The sequence below is a fragment of the Pristis pectinata genome, chromosome 11 (genome assembly GCF_009764475.1).
Source record: "Pristis pectinata isolate sPriPec2 chromosome 11, sPriPec2.1.pri, whole genome shotgun sequence".
NCBI classification, from domain to species: Eukaryota; Metazoa; Chordata; class Chondrichthyes; order Rhinopristiformes; family Pristidae; genus Pristis; species Pristis pectinata.
The window spans coordinates 3,581,809-3,598,648 of NC_067415.1; the positions used below are offsets into that span (position 1 = coordinate 3,581,809).

A 16,840-nucleotide genomic window follows, 5' to 3' on the forward strand; every position below is an offset into this window, starting at 1 on the left:
TCTCTTAGAGGGTAGGGGAGATTAAAACTAGAGCATATAGGCAGGCATGATAGTGTAGCGGTTAGTGTAACACTTTACAGCGCCAGCGACCCGGGTTCAATTCCGGCCACTGTCTGTAAGGAGTTTGTACGTTCTCCCCGTGTCTGTGTGGGTTTCCTCCTGGTGCTCCGGTTTCCTCCCACATTCCAAGGACGTATGGGTTAGGAAGTTGTGGGCATGCTATGTTGGCGCCGGAAGCGTGGTGACACTTGCAGGCTGCCCCCAGAACACTCTACGCAAACGATGCATTTCACTGTGTGTTTCTATGTACATGTAATTAATAAAGATATCTTATCTTATCTTAAAGTGAGAGGGGAAAGATTTAAAGAGGACCTGAGCGGCAAGTTTTTCACCCGGGGGTGGTCAATATATGGAACGAGCTGTCAGAGGAAGTGGTTGAGGCAGGTACATTAACAACATTTAAAAGACATTTGGACAGGTACATGGATAGGAAAGGTTTAGAGGGATATGGGCCAAATGCAGGCAAATGGGACTAGCTCGGGTAGACACCTTGGTCAACATGGACGAGTTGAGGCAAAGGGCATGTTACCATGCTGTTTAAAGTCTGTAGGTTTAAGTTTAGAGGAAGGAGAATCTCTCCCCTCTCACCATAAACTGGTGCCCTCTAGTTCTTGATTCCCCAACCCTGGGAAAAAGACTGTGCGCATTCCCCCTAACAAAGTCCCTCATGATTTTATACCCATCTATAAGGTCACCCCTCAGTCTCCTACCCTCACTTTACCCTGCTAGCCCGCATTGTACACAACTAACCTCCGCTACATCTCACTAACCCCTGCTGTTCCTGTAACTCCCTGACCTCACAATCTACCTCATCGCAGCCCTTGCACCTTATTGTCTGCCTGCACTGCACTTTCTCTGTGACTGTAACACTTTATTCTGCATTCTGTTATTATTTTCCCTTGAACTACCTCAATGCACTGATGTGATGAAATGATCTGTATGGATGGCATGCAAAACAAAGTTTTTCACTGTACCTCGGTACATGTGACAATAATGAACCAATTACCATTGTACTCCATTAACTGCTTAACCACCGATGTGCCCCACTAACTCCCTTAGCCCCAACAATAGCCACTATCCCCTGCTGCACCCAGGTAATTCAGTTAATCCCTGCTGTAGCCCTGTTAACCCCCACTAACCACAGCTGTACCCCACTTGCTCCTTGTTCTGCTAACCCACACTACAGTACACCCCCATGGACAGAAGAAACACACACAAGATGCTGGAGGAACTCAGCAGGTCAGGCTGCATCTGTGGAAGGAAATAAACAGTCAACATTTCGGGTCATGACCCTTCACCAGGACTGGCCGACCCGAAACGTCGACTGCTTATTTCCCTCCACGGAGGCTGCCTGACCTGCTGAGTTCCTCCAGCACTTTGTGTGTGTTGCTCCAGATTCCAACGTCTGCAGGATCTCATGTGTCTCCGTGCAACAGGAGGGTTGCGTTCCTGAAAAAACGTCCTTGTCACGATATTCCGTAAATCGACAACATTTGTCGTTCCCTTCGCATTTTGTGTTTCGTCAATCATTCCCTTCTCACATAAATTCCGTCAGAGGGAATTTCTATTCTGTATCTCATATTTTTTGCTGGTGATTTGTGAATCCCATAAGGGTGAATTTCCATTACCTGGAGTGCTGTAACGCGGGGTATAACCTCAGTTTACCCCACAAACTCTGCTGATATCCACTGAAGCCCAGTAACTTTGGTCACACCTGGCCTGATCTCCTCTTGGTTTTAACGAAAGGAAATGGATTTGGGGATTGGGACTGTTGTGGAATTGGTCTCAACAACCAGCTAGATCAAGGAGTGGCTCCTGCATCCAGCTGAGCTCAGTGGCACACCCTACTAAACCCCTGCTGCATCCCACTGACCCTGCTAAGGGCATTGCATTAAGGTGAGAGGGGGAAAAGTATAGAGGAGATGTGCGGGGCAAGTTTTATTTTTACACAGAAAGTGGTGGGTGTCTGGAACGGGCTATCGGGGGAGGTGGTGAAAGCAGATACGAACATGAACAGGCGGGGAATGGACGGAGATAGAAGAGACCGCAGATGCTGGAACCTGGAGCCGAGGAACGAGCTGCTGCAGGAACTCAGCGGGTCGGGCAGCATCTGTGGAGGGAAATGGACAGTCGACATTTCGGGTCGAGATCCTTCATCTGGACTGAAAGATAGTGGGGAGAGAACAAAAGGGTGGAGGGAAGAGTTGGAGCAAGACCTGGCAGGTGACAGGTGGATGGAAGGATATGGTCCACATGCAGGCAAATGTGCAGTACAAATTGTCATCATGGTCAGCAGAGACACCGTGGGCCAAAGGGCCTTTTCCTGTGCTGTACTGTACTGTTCTAGGATTGACAGCTTGAGACATCTCCAGAAGCTCGAGGGCAAAAAAAAAAATTACCAAATGCTCTGCCTGGGATATATTCAATGACTCCGCCTCCACAACGCTCTGGGGAGGGAATTCTGAAGATCTGCCACCCTCTGTGAGAAGGCGGTGAATCTGTGGAATTCATTGCCACAGACGGCTGTGGAAGCTATGTCACTGGGTGTATTTAAAGCGGAGGTTGATAGGTTACGGGGAGAAGGCAGGAGAATGGGGTTGAGAGGGAAAAATAAGTCAGCCATGATCGAATGGTGGAGCAGACTCGATGGGCCGAATGGCCTAATTCTGGTCTGTAAGAAGAAATTCCTCCATATCTGCATCACCTTCTGAAAGCAAGCTCCCTGCTACTACATACCCTCACCAGGGCAAACACTCTCTCAGCACCCACCCTGTCAATCCCCCTCAGGAGGTTATATGTCTCACTAAGATCACCTCTTATCCTTCTAATGTGTTGGCCCAAGTTCCTCTCCCTTCCTTCACATATCACCCCCTTCATCTCAGAACTCAACACTGTGAACCTTCTCTGTGTTGTCTCCAATGCCTGAATATCCTTCTTAAACTTGTAGCAAAACTGCACACCATAGACATTGGCTTGATAGTAGGAAACAAAGGGTGATGGTGGAAGGTTGTTTCTTTGTGTTTAGTGGTGTTCCCCGGGGCTCTGTGCTGGGCCTATTGCTGTTTGTCATCTATATAATTGACTTGGATGAGAATGTACAAGGCAAGGTTGGTAAGTTTGCAGGTGACACTAAAATAGGTGGTGAAGATGGTCCTCAGAATTTACAGAGGGATCTTGATCAGCTGGGTAAGTGGGCCGAGGAATGGCAAATGGAGTTTAATTCAGATAAGTGTGAGGTATTGTATTTTGGGAAGACAAATCAGCGTAGGACTTTCACAGTGAACAGTGGAGCTCTGGGGAATGTTGTGGAACAGAGGGACCGAGGAGTACAAGTATATGGTTCCCTGAAAGTGATGTTGCAGGTAGACAGGGTGGTGAAGAAGGCTTTTGGCACACTGGTCTTCATCAGTCAGGGCACTGAGTGTAGAGGTTGGGATGTTATGTTGCAGTTGGACAAGACATTGGTGAGGCTGCGTTTGGAATATTATGTTCAGTTTTGATCACCCTGCTATAGGAAAGATGCCATTAAGCTGGAAAGAGTGCAGAGGAAATTTATGAGGATGTTGCTGGGACTTGAGGGACTGAGCTGTAGAGAGAGGTTAAACAGGTTGGGACTTTTTTCATTGGAGCGTAGGAGAATGAGGGGTGATTTTATGGAGGTGTTTAAATCATGAGGGATATGGAAAGGTTGAATGCCCACAGTCTTTTTCCCAGGGTTGAGGAATCAAGAACTACAGGGCACAGGTTTAAGATGAGAGGGAAGAGATTTAATAGGGTCTTGAGGGGCAACATTTTCACCCAGAGAATGGTCAGTATATGGAATGAGCTGCCAGAGGAAGTGGTTGATACAGGTACATTAACAACATTTAAAAGATACTTGGACAGGTACATGGATAGGAAAGGTTTAGAGGGATATGGGCCAAATGCAGGCAAATGGGACTTGCTTAGATGGGAATCTTGGTCAGTATGGACCAGTTGGGCCAAAGGGTCTGTTTCCATGCTGTATGACTCTATGACTGGTTCTGACTGGTTCCATCACAGCCTGGTATGGATGCTCCAATACATAGGATCGCAAGAGGCTGAAGAGGGTTGTAGACTCAGCCAGCTCCATCACGGGCACAACCCTCCCCACCATCGAGGACAATCTTCAAGAGGCGGTGCCTCAAGAAGGCGGCGCCTCAAGAAGGCGGCATCCATCACTGAGGACCCTCACCATCTGGGACATGCCCTCTTCTCATTACTGCCATCGGGGAGGAGGTACAGGAGCCTGAAGACCCACACTCAGTGATTCAGGAACAGCTTCTTCCCCTCCGCCATCAGATTTCTGAATGGTCCATGAACCCATGAGCATTACCTCGTTATTCCTTTTTTTTTGCACTGTGTAATTTATTATAATTTTGTCTTTGCACTGTACTGCTGCTGCAAAACGACACATTTCCTGTCATTCAGAGTCAGAATTAGGCTTATTATCACCAACATGTGACCAAAAAAAAGTTGTTTTGCAGCAACAGTACAGTGCAAAGTTGTAGAAGTACTATAAATTACAAAATAAATAGTGCAAAAGAAAGGAATAATGAGGTAGTGTTCATGGGTTCATGGACCGTTCAGAAATCTGATGGCGGAGGGGAAGAAGCTGCTCCTGGATCATTGAGTGTGGGTCTTCAGGCTCCTGTACCTCCTCCCCGATGGCAGTAACGAGAAGAGGGCATGTCCCGGGTGGTGAGGGTCCTCAGTGATGGATGTCGCCTTCTTGAGGATATCCAATAAGTCAGTGATAATAAATCTGATTCTTCTAATATCCAAGTGCAATCTCACCAGTAGGGTTGCATCAAAACTTCCTGACTTGTATACCTCGTATCCCTTGGCTAATAAGTACCATCCATTCGCTGATATTAACAATATTTACCCCTCAACCAATCTCATTAAGGAGTCAGCAAGTATTAGCATGTACTTGAAAGCTTCCTGTGTACTAAAGCAGCTGCTGTGTGTCTTCAATAAAAACAACTGTAACAGCACGGAGAGAAACTTGGCTCAGTGACAGGAAGGGGAAATGGATGTGAAAGATTTTTTTTCAAATTTTGTGGAATTATACCAGGACTCCCAAAGGGATTGACACCGAGGTCACTGCTTCTCTTAATATAGCTAATGGCTTGGGCATATAAAATAAAACTTGCAGATGGCAAATCAATTAGCAGGATTGCAGTATATTCAAGATATAGAGAGGCCAGTAGAATGGGCAAATGATGGTAGAGGAAATTTAACTCAGTGAAAGGTTAAAGTTAGTGCAAAGTGGTCAAAGTTGTTATAGTATTGATAAACTCTAGTGTCTAGGGTTTTGACAGCTGGTTCAAGACTGAATGGTTGAAGGGAAGCAGCTGTTCCTGAACCTGGTGGTGTGGGACTTCAGGCTTCTGATCCTCCTGCCCGGTGGGAGCTGTGAGAAGATGGCATGGCCCGGATGGTGGGGATCTTTGATGATAGATGTTGCCTTCTTGAGGCAGCACCTCCTGTAGATACTCCTGATGGTGGGGAGGGATGTGCCCGTGACGTATTGGGCAGAGTCCACTGAAATACTGAGGTACTTCACTCCTTGGAGTGTAGGAGACTGAAGGATAATCTCAGAGAGGTATATAAATTCATGGGGGGGGATCCAGAGACTGGTGAGTACAGGCAGTCCCCAGGTTACGACAGGGTTCCCTTCCTGTGAACTGCTTGTAACCAAAACAGTTTGCAAGTCGGAAATGCAGCCAGGAACCGAGTCCCCATACGGCAGAAGATGTCTGCAGTCCCTCAGCAGCCGGCAAATTTGACCCACCGATCTTCCAAACGCTCGGTCATACGTACGGGCTGTACCTAAGTCAGCTGTCTGTCACCTGGGAGGACCTGTACCTGGAATACACTGCTTGAGAAGCTGCGTGAAGCAGAGTTGTTTGCAGCATTTAAGAAGCGTCTAGATTTTTGTCAGGAGCTTCAACATCCAGACCCAAGAGCAGATTCTTCCCCACTGCTGTCAGACTCCTGACCCACTCACCTCTCTCACATCCCCTTCCCGGTGGTGCTGCCGAATTCTCAGACTCTTAACTCTACCCCTTCTGTTATTGTCACTTTAGCATTTGTTTTTGCACTGCCTCAGTTTGCACGATGATACGTTGCTCCATTCTGGTGTTTTGCATTCATTATTACTGTGTACACCGTTTACTCTGTGAGCTTCACACGAGCAAGGAATTTCCTTGCACCCTGGGGTATATGACCGTAAACTAAACTATCTAACAAGCAGTTGAATCACTAAAGCAAAGAAGCCTATGATCCAAGTGTTGGAAGGTGGGATTAATATGGATGGGGAACCAGTGGTGGGCATAGATAGGATAGGCCAAATGGCCTCTTTCCCTGCTGTATGTCCTTGGAACAGAGGAGGTTGTGAGGGGACCTGAGCGAGGGATTTTTAAATCAGGATGGGCACAGGGGGAGAAGATGGAGCGACACTGTTCCCGTTGGCGGACGGGTGGAGGATCAGGGGACAGAGAACAGGCTAAAGAATAAAGAGTGGGGAGAGGTTATTTTTCCCCAGTGACTGGTTAGGGTGGGAACACAGGATCAGCGGAGGGGCAGGTTCATACGGGAGCTGGATGACCAAGTGGGACTAGCTTGGATGGGTAACTTGGTCAGCATGGACGAGTTGGGCTGAAGGGCCTGCTTCCCAGCTATGACTCGACATGAGAGAGTCTGCAGGGCTGTGGGGAGAGAGACCTGCCTTTACAGAAAGACTCCACAGTCCAGAGCTCCCTTCTCTGCAGAACTTCGATCTAAGTTCCAAGGAGGTTCTGACAGCCGCTCTCCCCTCAACCGCGGTGGGGGGACCTAAAATGTTGAAGACCCGGGGGAAAGTAACCTTCAGTTCAACAAATTTCCCCCGAGTATTGCTGCCAAGTTCATTTGGCAGCGAATTCTCGGTGCTATTTCCTGCCTTAGAACCACAGTGAACATATCTTTAAACTTGGAATTCTTTCTACTTGTATCTGCCACTTTGAAATGCAAAATAAAGTCCGTCTCACAAGCACCTTGTCAACGTACAGAGAATCGCTTTGCTACACCTCGGGGGAGATTTTAATTTATCGATTTTTGGAAGTGTTTTATGGAAATTCTTTCTCTATAAAATGCCATACCCTCGGCATAAACTCCACAATCAAATATACCGTCTGCAACATGCAAACTGTAATCTCTTGAAAAGAAGCAATTAAATCCAGAGTTAAACTTTGCAAAGTTTAATTGCTCCAGACCTGTTGAATAGTTAACCTTGGCTGTTAAACAGCAAAAAAACTTACGTGTTCCACTCTTGAGTGGCTCTCTCTGGAATCTTGTTTCTGCGGAACCTTCAGGCGGAGGAACGAAGGAGTTACAGACGACTCATCCAGGCAGCCGCGGAAAATGTAAGGTCTCTACCGACGCGCTAACACTTACAGATCACCCAGTTGTGTCCCTATTCGGAAAAAGGGGGCGTAAGGACGCGAGAGAGGGGGCAGGACGCGGCCGTGCGGTCCATTTCCCGTGCTATCCCACACCCCCGTTCCTTGCTGCCCTCACACCGCCACGCAGAAAGAATCGCTTTCGCTGCTTAAAGAACTCTGCAGACAAGGAAGTCCTTTCCAACTGCGATGTCCAAGTTCCAGGGCTGCCTGTTGCTTCGTCAGTTTATTGTCCTGTGCACAAGTCCATGTGTGCACAGGTGCAATGAAAAACTTACTTGCAGCAGCATCACAGGCACATAGCATCAGATAAGCAGCACTCACAAGAAAAACATTAATTAAACACAATCTTTACAAGAAAGAACACAATTAGAACAAAAAAATACAAAGTCCATCGTAGTGCAAAGTGGTCCCAGTGTTGCTGTACTAAGGCAGTGATTAGGGTTGTGCCCCTTGGTTCAAGAACTGAATGGTTGAAGGGAAGTAGCTGTTCCTGAACCTGGTGGTGTGGGACTTCAGGCTTCTGTACCTCCTGCCCGATGGTAGCTGCGAGAAGATGGCACGGCCCGGATGGTGGGGATCTTTGATGATGGATGTTGCCTTCTTGAGGCAGCGCCTCCTGTGGATACCCCCGATGGTGGGGAGGGATGTGCCCGTGATGTATTGGGCAGAGTCCACTACTCTCTGCAGCTTCTTACGTTCCTGCGCATTTGAATTGCCGTCCCAGACCGTGATGCAACCAGTCAGGGTACTTTCAGCAGTACATCTGTAGAAGATTGTTAGAGTGTTTGGTGACATCCTTCCTATCACATCATCACATCAGTGCATTGACATAGTACAAAGGAAAACACTAACAGAATGCAGAATAAAGTGTTACAGTTACAGAGAAAGTGCAGTGCAGGCAGACAATAAGGTGCAAGGTCATAACAAGGTAGATTGTGAGGTCAAGAGTCCATTTTATCGTACTAGGGAATGATGTTCCAAGTGCTGCATCTTGTATCTGTCTGACAGCCAGCAGTTTGACAAAATGGGCAGTATTTTCATTTTTACCCAGCGTGGTGTCTGATTTGAGCTGGCCAGTAATATGCCCCAGTTGTCAGGCTGTTACCTTGCTGTTATCTTGCTGGCCAAGCGTTGCTTAAAATCAGGTAGTATGCAGCTAGAACCCAGCCTCTGAAGAGTCCTGGAAATTATTCTTTTTGAATATTTATCCAATTCAAACCCTTTTGAAAATTCTCATTGCATTGTAATAGCCTGTCCTGGCCACAGCCAAGAAAGCTCACCCGTGCCTCTACTCCCTCAGGAGGCTAAAGAAATTCAGTATGTCCCCTTTGATCCTCACCAATTTCTATCGATGCACCACAGAAAGCATCCTATCTGGATGCATCACGGCTTGGTACGGCAACTGATCTACTCAGCACCGCAAGAAACTGCAGAGAGTTGTGGACACAGCTCAGCACATCACGGAAACCAGCCTCCCCTCCACGGACTCTGTCTATACCTCTCGCTGCCTTGGTGAAGCAGCCAGCATAATCAAAGACCCCACCCACCCTGGACATTCTCTCTTCTCCTTCCTCCAATCAGGCAGAAGAGACAAAAGCCTGAAAGTATGTACCATCAGGCTCAAGGACAGATTCTAAACCACTGTGATGAATATTGAATGGTTCCCTAGTACGATAAGATGGACTCCTGACCTCAAAATCTACCACATTATGACCTTGCACCTTATTGTCTGCCTGCACTGCACTTTCTCTGTAACTGTAACACTTTATTCTGCATTATGTTATCATTTTCCCTTGTACTACCTCAGTGCGCTGATGTAATGAAATGATCTGTATGGATGGCATGCAAAAGAAAGTTTTTCACTGTACCTCGGTACATGTGACAATAATAAACCAATTTACCAATTTCTGCTGCCCTTTTAGAATCTGAATCAGATTTACACTCACTGACTGAGATGCATAGATGCTGCCTGACCTGCTGAGTTCCTCCAGCACTTTTTGCGCATTCCTCCAGATTCCAGCATCTGCAGAATTTCTTGTGTCTATGACGTGAAATTTATTATTTTGTGGCAGCAGTATGGTGCAAAGACATAAAATTACTATAAATTACAAAAATAAATAAATAGTGCAATAAAAAAGGAATAATAAGGTAGTGTTCATGGGTTTATGGATCGTTCAGAAATCTGATGGCGGAGGGGAAGAAGCTGTTACTGAATCGCTGAGTGTGGGTCTTCAGGCTCCTGTACCTCCTCCCCGATGGTAGGAACCATACCTTTTAGATATTGTGCTGCAAATTGCAAGTAATTGTTGAGTTAATAAAAAATAACATTCCCTGGTTCAATCCTGACTCCGGTGCTGTCTGTGTGGAGTTTGCACATTCTCCCTGTGACTGCATGGGTTTCCTTCAGGAGCTCCAGTTTCCTCCCACATCCCAAAGACAAGCTGGCAGATGAATTAATGACGGTAAACTAGCCTTGGTGTAGGTGAGTGAGTGGAGAACAGGGGGGCAATTCATTGAGACATACAGAAACAAGGACCTGTTACCCACTGAGTCTGTGCTGACCCTAAAGCATCCAACTACCCTACAGAAGGTAGAGAGAGAGAGCCTTCTCCTGAACACTTAGGATGTACACACAGAAATGGGCCACTCAGCCCATATTTGTGTTATCTTCTTGAGCCTCCTCCCTTCTTTCCTCATTTAAATCTATCAGCATTACCCTCCATTCCCTTCCCCCTCTGACGCCTGTCCATCCTCCCTATAAATCCATCGACATCGTCCCTCCCAACCATTCCCAGTGGGAACGAGCTCCAGATTCCCTCCCCACACTGGGCAAAGAAGTTTTCTCTGAATTTCCTGGTGCCCATCTTAGATTGAGAGCCTCTTCCACAAAACTTCAATACCCTAAGGAATAGAAGGCTATGAGCCCGATGCTGGAAAATAGAATTAGTATAGATGGGTGCAATGGTTGACAGGGATTTGATGGGCCGAAGGGCCTGTTTCTGTGCTGTACATCTCCGTGACATTATGGAAATGTTCACTCTCTCCACCACTATGAAGATCACCCCTCAGCCTTCTGTTTTTTCAGGAAAAGAAGAACCTGGTCTGTTCATTTTTACTGGGCCCTTCAGGTGTAGATTGAGCCAATCCCCAATATAGGTAGCACAAATTTCTACTGTATAGTTGATTGATACTCTGTCTATGTATAAGAGTCAGGAAGTCATATTGCAACCATATAAAACTTTGGTTAGGTCGCACTTTGAGTATTGTTTGCAGTTCTGGTTCTCCATTACAGGAAGGATGTGGAGGCTTTGGAGAAGGTGCAGAAGTTTACTTGCATCCTGCTTGGTTTAGAGGGTATAAGTTATAAAGAGAGGTTGGACAAACTTGGGTTGTTTTCTCTGGAATGTCGGAGGCTGAGGAGTGACCTGATAGAAGTTTATAAAATTATGAGAGGCAGAGATAGGGTAGACAGTCAGATTCTGTTTTTTCCAGGGTAGAAATGTCAAATATTGGAGGACATGCATTTAAGGTGAGAGGGGGGTAGTTGAAAGGCGATGTGCGGGGAACGGGATGTCAGAGGTAAGTTTTTTACACAGAGAGTGGTGGGTGCGTGGAACGCACTGCCGGCAAAGGTTGTGGGGGCAGATAAATTGGGGCATTTAAGAGAATCTTAGATAGACACATGAATGATAGAGAAATGGAGGGCTATGTGGGAGGGAAGGGTTAGATAGACCTTTGAGCAGGATAAAATGTCGGCACAACATTGTGGGCCGAAGGACATGTACTATGCTATAATGTTCTATGTTCTCTGTAACTGTAACACTTTATTCTGCATCCTGTTATCGCTTTTCCCTTGTACTACCTCAGGGCACTGATGTGATGAAATGATCTGTATGGATGGCACACAAAACAAAGTTTTTCACTGTACCTCGGTACACATGACAACAATAAAACAACTTCCCAATTTTATTTACCAATTTACCAACGTGGGCTGTTAAGTAGGAAGTTGACATTCAACACAAAAGTGCCAGCAAATGATCCACAAGGTACAAGTCGGGAGTATGAAGGGTTACCTGGCACTTGCCTGGATGAGTGCTGCTCCAACGTCTAAGTCCGAACCGACCATCAACCACCCAGTCATCCCAGTTCTACATCAATCCCAATTTCTTAATTCTCCCCACATTCACCTGGCTAAACCCTGATTCTGTCACACACTAGGGGTAATTTACAGCAGCCTATTAAACTACCAACTCACATGTCTTTGGGATGTGGGAGGAAACTGGAGCACCTGGGAAACCCACGTGATTATTGGTAATGATATTGGTTTATTATTGTCACTTGTACTGAGGTACAGTGAAAAACTTGTCTTGCATACCGATCGTACAGGTCAATTCATTACACAGTGCGGTTACATTGAGTTAGTACAGAGTGCATTGATGTAGTACAGGGTAAAAACAATAACAGTACAGAGTAAAGTGTCACAGTTACAGAGAAAGTGCAGTGCAATAAGGTGCAAGGTCACAACAAGGTAGATCGTGAGGTCAGAGTCCATCTTATCATATAAGGGAACCGTTCACAGTGGGATAGAAGCTGTCCTTAAGTCTGGTGGTACGTGCCCTCAGGCTCCTGTATCTTCTACCCGATGGAAGAGGAGAGAGGAGAGAATGACTTGGGTGGGTGGGGTCTTTGATTATGCTGGCTGCTTCACCAAGACAGCGAGAGGTAAAGACAGAGCCCAAGGAGGGGAGGCTGGTGTCCCTGATGCGCTGGGCTGTGTCCACAACTCTCTGCAACTTCTTGCGGTCTTGGGCAGAGCAGTTGCTGTGCCGAGCCGTGATACATCCTGATAGGATGCTTTCTACGGTGCATCGGTAAAAGTTGGTGAGAGTCAAAGGGGACAAACCAAATTTCTTTAGCCTCCTGAGGAAGTAGAGGCGCTGGTGAGCTTTCTCAAGAAGGGGGCTCTCTCCCACCTTCTCAAGAGCAGTAATTTGGATCTTCATTGCCTGAATGAATAAATAGTTAAGAGATATCTAAATATCGCCTGCAGTAGCCTGAGTTTAGAAGGTTAGTGGGTAATTGAATTGGAATGGTATAAATTGGTAAAAGCAATTTAATAGGGTTTAGATACTTGAGAGAATAGAGGAGTTGTGTACAAGAGTACAGATCTCTCACTACAGTTATACAGTGCCTTGTTAAGATCACTCCAGGTTTACTGGAGCACAAATTGTTTACTGCAGCACAAATTGTTTACTGCAGCAAGAGTAAGTAGGCTAGACTCCTATTCTCTTGATTTTAGAAGAACGAGGGATGACCTCATTGAAATATACAACACTTTTTGAGGTTGGATACAGGGAGGGTGCTTCCGTGCCCAAAGGGTCCAGAACTGGGGGTCTGTCTCAGAATGAGGGGTAATCGTCACTCAGAGTGTGTTGAATCTCTGACATTCTCTAACTTGGAAGACTGTGGAGGATGGGTCACTGAGTTCCTTCATTGATTGATGACTGAACATTAAGGGAATGGAGGGATATAGGGTCATAGTTTCATACAGATGGAACTAGGCCCTTCAGCCCATCTCATCCATGCCGACCGTGTTGCCTAGTGAGCTGGTCCAATCTGCCCGTGTTTGGCCCATAGCCCTCTAAACCTCTCCTATCCATGTACTTATCTAGATGGCTTTTAAATGTTGCTAATGTGCCTGCCTCAACCACTATTTCTGGCAGCTCGTTCCAAATACGCACCACCCTTTGTGTGATGAAGCTGCCCCTGATGTCTCTTTTAAATCTCTCGCCTCTGATCTTAAACCTATGCCCTCTTGTTTTTAGCTCCCCCTCCCTGGGAAAAAGACTATGCACTTTCACCCTGTCTATGCCCCTTATGATCTTATATAAGTCTATGGACCTTATGGAGATAATGCAGGAAATTGGTGCTGAGCTAAAAGTTCATCCACAATCTCAGGTACAAAGTACAAGGGGATGAATTTTGTCATCTCTCCTTCTTATGTCCTTAAGAACCACCGAACAGAGGAAATTGGGACCAGTTGCGTGGGCACTGTGGTCAGCATGGACTGGTTGGGCCGAAGGTCCTGTATCTGTGCTGTATTGCTCTGTGACTCTGTGAACCATTTCCCCTGCTTAGATCACACATGGAGCACTGTGTGCAGTTCTGGTCACCACACTATAGAAAGGATGTGGTTGCACTGGAGAGAGTGCAGAGGAGGTTCACCAGGATGTTGCCTGGACTTTAGCGATCGGGAGCAATTGGACAGGTTGGACTTGTTTTCCCTGGAGCGAAGCAGGCTGAAGGGGGACATGATAGAGGTATATAAAATTATAAGGGGCATACTACCTCAATGCACTGTGTGTAATGAATTGATCTGTATGATCGGTGTGCAAGACAAGTTTTTCACTGTACCTCAGTACAAGTGACAATAATAAACTAATTCCAATTCCAACTCCAATTCCAATCATTTTCCCAGAGTAGGGGTAATTAGATAAAAGAGGGAATAGGTTTAAGGTGAGAGGAAGGAGTTTTTAAGGGGATCTGAGAGATAAGTTTTTTTACACAGAGAATGGTTGATATCTGGAACGTGCTGCCAGAGGAGGTGGTGGGATCAGATACAGCCACTGTGTTTAAGAGGCAGTCAGATAGACACTTAAGTGGGTAAGGCATAGAAGGATATGCTCCTAATGTGGGTAATTGGAAGTAGTGTAGATGGGCAAAAAGGTCAGCATGGATTTGATGGGTTGAAGGGCCTGTTTCTGTGCTGTATGACTATGAACCAGAATCAGATTTTTTGTAACTAGAGCAGAATATTAGAGCAGGATTAAATGTCGGCACAACATTGTTGGTCGAATTACTGTGCTGTAACTTTCTATGTTCTCTGACTTATGACGTGAAATTTGTTGTTTTGCGGCAGCAGTACAGTGCAAAGGCATAAGAATCTATCAATAACAAAAATAAATAAATAGTGCAAAAAAAAGGAATAACAAGGTAATGTTCATGGGTTCATGGACCGTCCAGAAATCTGATGGCGGAGGGGAAGAAGCTGTTCCTCAAACATTGAGTGTGGGTCTTCAGGCTTCTGTATCTCCTCCCCGATGGTAGTAATGAGAAGAGGGCATGTCCCGGATGGTGAGGGTCCTTAGTGATGGTGACCTTGGCAGGGATAATCCGAAACAAGGGGGCTGATCCTTAACCCGATTCAGGCAGTTGTGGAGTAGAGACTGGGATCCTCATGTCAACAATGGGAAGTCACAGAGCGGTACAGCACAGAAACAGGCCCTTCGGCTGTTCTTTTTGCCCTTCTACACCAATTCCATTTGTCTGCGTTAGGTCCATATCCTCTATGCCTTACCTATTTAAGTTCTGTCTAAATTTCTCTTAAGTGTTGTGCTTGTGTCCAATTCCACATCTCCTCTGGCAGCAGTTCAGGGGAAAGAGGAACAGAGTTAACACTTTGACTTTCATGATTTTCATTCATTCGGGTATTAAGGGACATGCTGAAATGATGAACAATGGAATTATACTCCAGTAAATTGCAGAACAGGATGGAAGGGTGAAATGGCCTCTTCCCTTCCCACTGTAGAACGCAGAACAGTACAACACAGGAACAGGCCCTTCAGCCCACAACGTTTTCACTGAACATGATGATGCTGAATTAAACTGAACCCCTTCTGCCTGCACATGATCCATATCCCTCCATTGCCTGCATGTTCATGTGTCTAACAGCCTCTGAAATACCACTATCACATCTGCCTCCACCACCACCCCTGGCAGCCCGTTCCAGGCACCCACCACTCTCTGTGTAAAACCTCCCTCCAATCACCTTAAAATTATGTCCCCTCATGTTAGCCATTGTCACCCTGGGAAAAAGTCTCTGACTGTCCACTCGATCTATGCCTCTTATCATCTTGTACACCTCTATCAAGCCACCTCTCATCCTCCTCCTCTCCAAAGAGAAAAGTGCAGTGCAGGCAGACAGTAAGGTGCAAGGTCATAACGAGGTAGAATGAGAGATCAAGAGTCCATCTTATGGTACAAGAGGTCCATTCACTGGTCTTATAACAGTGGGATAGAAGCTGCCCTTGAGCCTGATGGAAGGTGCTTTCAGGTTTTTGTATCTTCTGCCTGGCGGGAGGGGGGGAATGTGGTCTGGTTCATTTGCAGAGGAGTTGTAAATGGAATTGAACACTGTCCAATCATCAATGAACGTCCCCACTGATGGAAAGAAGGTCATTGATGAAGCAGCTGAAGATGGTTGGGCCCAAGACACTGTCCTCAGGAACTCCTGCAGGGATGTCCCTGGGGCTGGGATGATAGACCTCCAACCAATGCAACCATCTTCCTCTGTGCGAGGTCTGACTCCAGCCACTGGAGTATTTTCCCCTTGATGCACTTTGACTCAGGTTTACCACAATTAAGTGCTGCCTTCACGTTGAGGGCAGTCACTCTCACCTTTCCATGGAATTCAGTTCTTTGATCCAAGTGTAGAGTCATAGAGATATAGAGCAATACAGCACGGATACAGGCCCTTCTGCCCAACCAGTCCATCCCAACCCTGCTAGTCCCAATTTCCTGCATTTGACTCATATCCCTCCAAGCCCCACCCCTGCATGTACCTATCCAGGAGCTTCTTCAATGCTACTGTTGTACCCGCCTCACCCACTTCCTCTGGCAGCTCGTTCCATATACTCACCACCCTCTGTATGAAAAAGTTGCCCCTCTGGTCCCTTTCAAACCTTTCCCTTAAACCTATGCCCTCTAGTTTTGGACTCCCCTACCCTGGGGAAAGACTGTTACCGTCCACCTTATCTATGCCTCTCATAATTTTAAACACCTCTATAAGGTCACCCCTCATTCTCCTACGTTCCAAGGAATAAAGACCCAGCCTGGCCAACCTCTCCCTGTAACTCAGGCCCTCGAGTCCTGGCAACATCCTCGTAAATCTTCTCTGTGCTCTTTCCAGTTTAACCTTGTCTTTCCTATAACAGGGCGACCAAAACTGTACACAGTTCTCCAAGTGTGGCCTCACCAACGACTAATACAACTGCAACATAATTGAGACAATAGTTGAGAACAAGTTTAGACCAAGGCTATGGAGAAGTTCTGGAGTTAAGTGTCCTGGAAAAATCCAATGGTAGAGCTGGTTCATGGGGCTGAATTGCTTACTTTTTCTTACATATTGCTCTGTTTTTCATAGATTAATCCATGTGGCTTTTATTGTAGTCTTCACTACCCACATTGTGCAAATGTTTCTTGACTACAAACTGTTAATTGGTAAGAATGTAAACTGCTTCAAATGTTGACTACAT

The 16,840-nt window shown here is 46.2% G+C and overlaps 1 protein-coding gene across 2 annotated transcripts in view; it reads right to left on the bottom strand.

The window, feature by feature from the left end:
- The window catches only part of slco2b1 (solute carrier organic anion transporter family, member 2B1), an 84,114-nt gene extending 76,402 nt beyond the window's left edge, over window positions 1-7,712 (bottom strand). The window contains exons 1-2 of one of the 2 annotated variants that reach the window (XM_052025687.1): window positions 7,519-7,712; window positions 7,383-7,430 (exon numbers count right to left, since the gene is read on the bottom strand). The gene's annotated coding sequence lies outside the window, so the exon portion shown is untranslated. Of the gene's footprint in view, window positions 1-7,382 lie in introns of both variants that reach the window. The other variant, XM_052025686.1, reaches the window with a different exon arrangement.
- Between the last annotated feature and the right edge of the window lie 9,128 nt (window positions 7,713-16,840).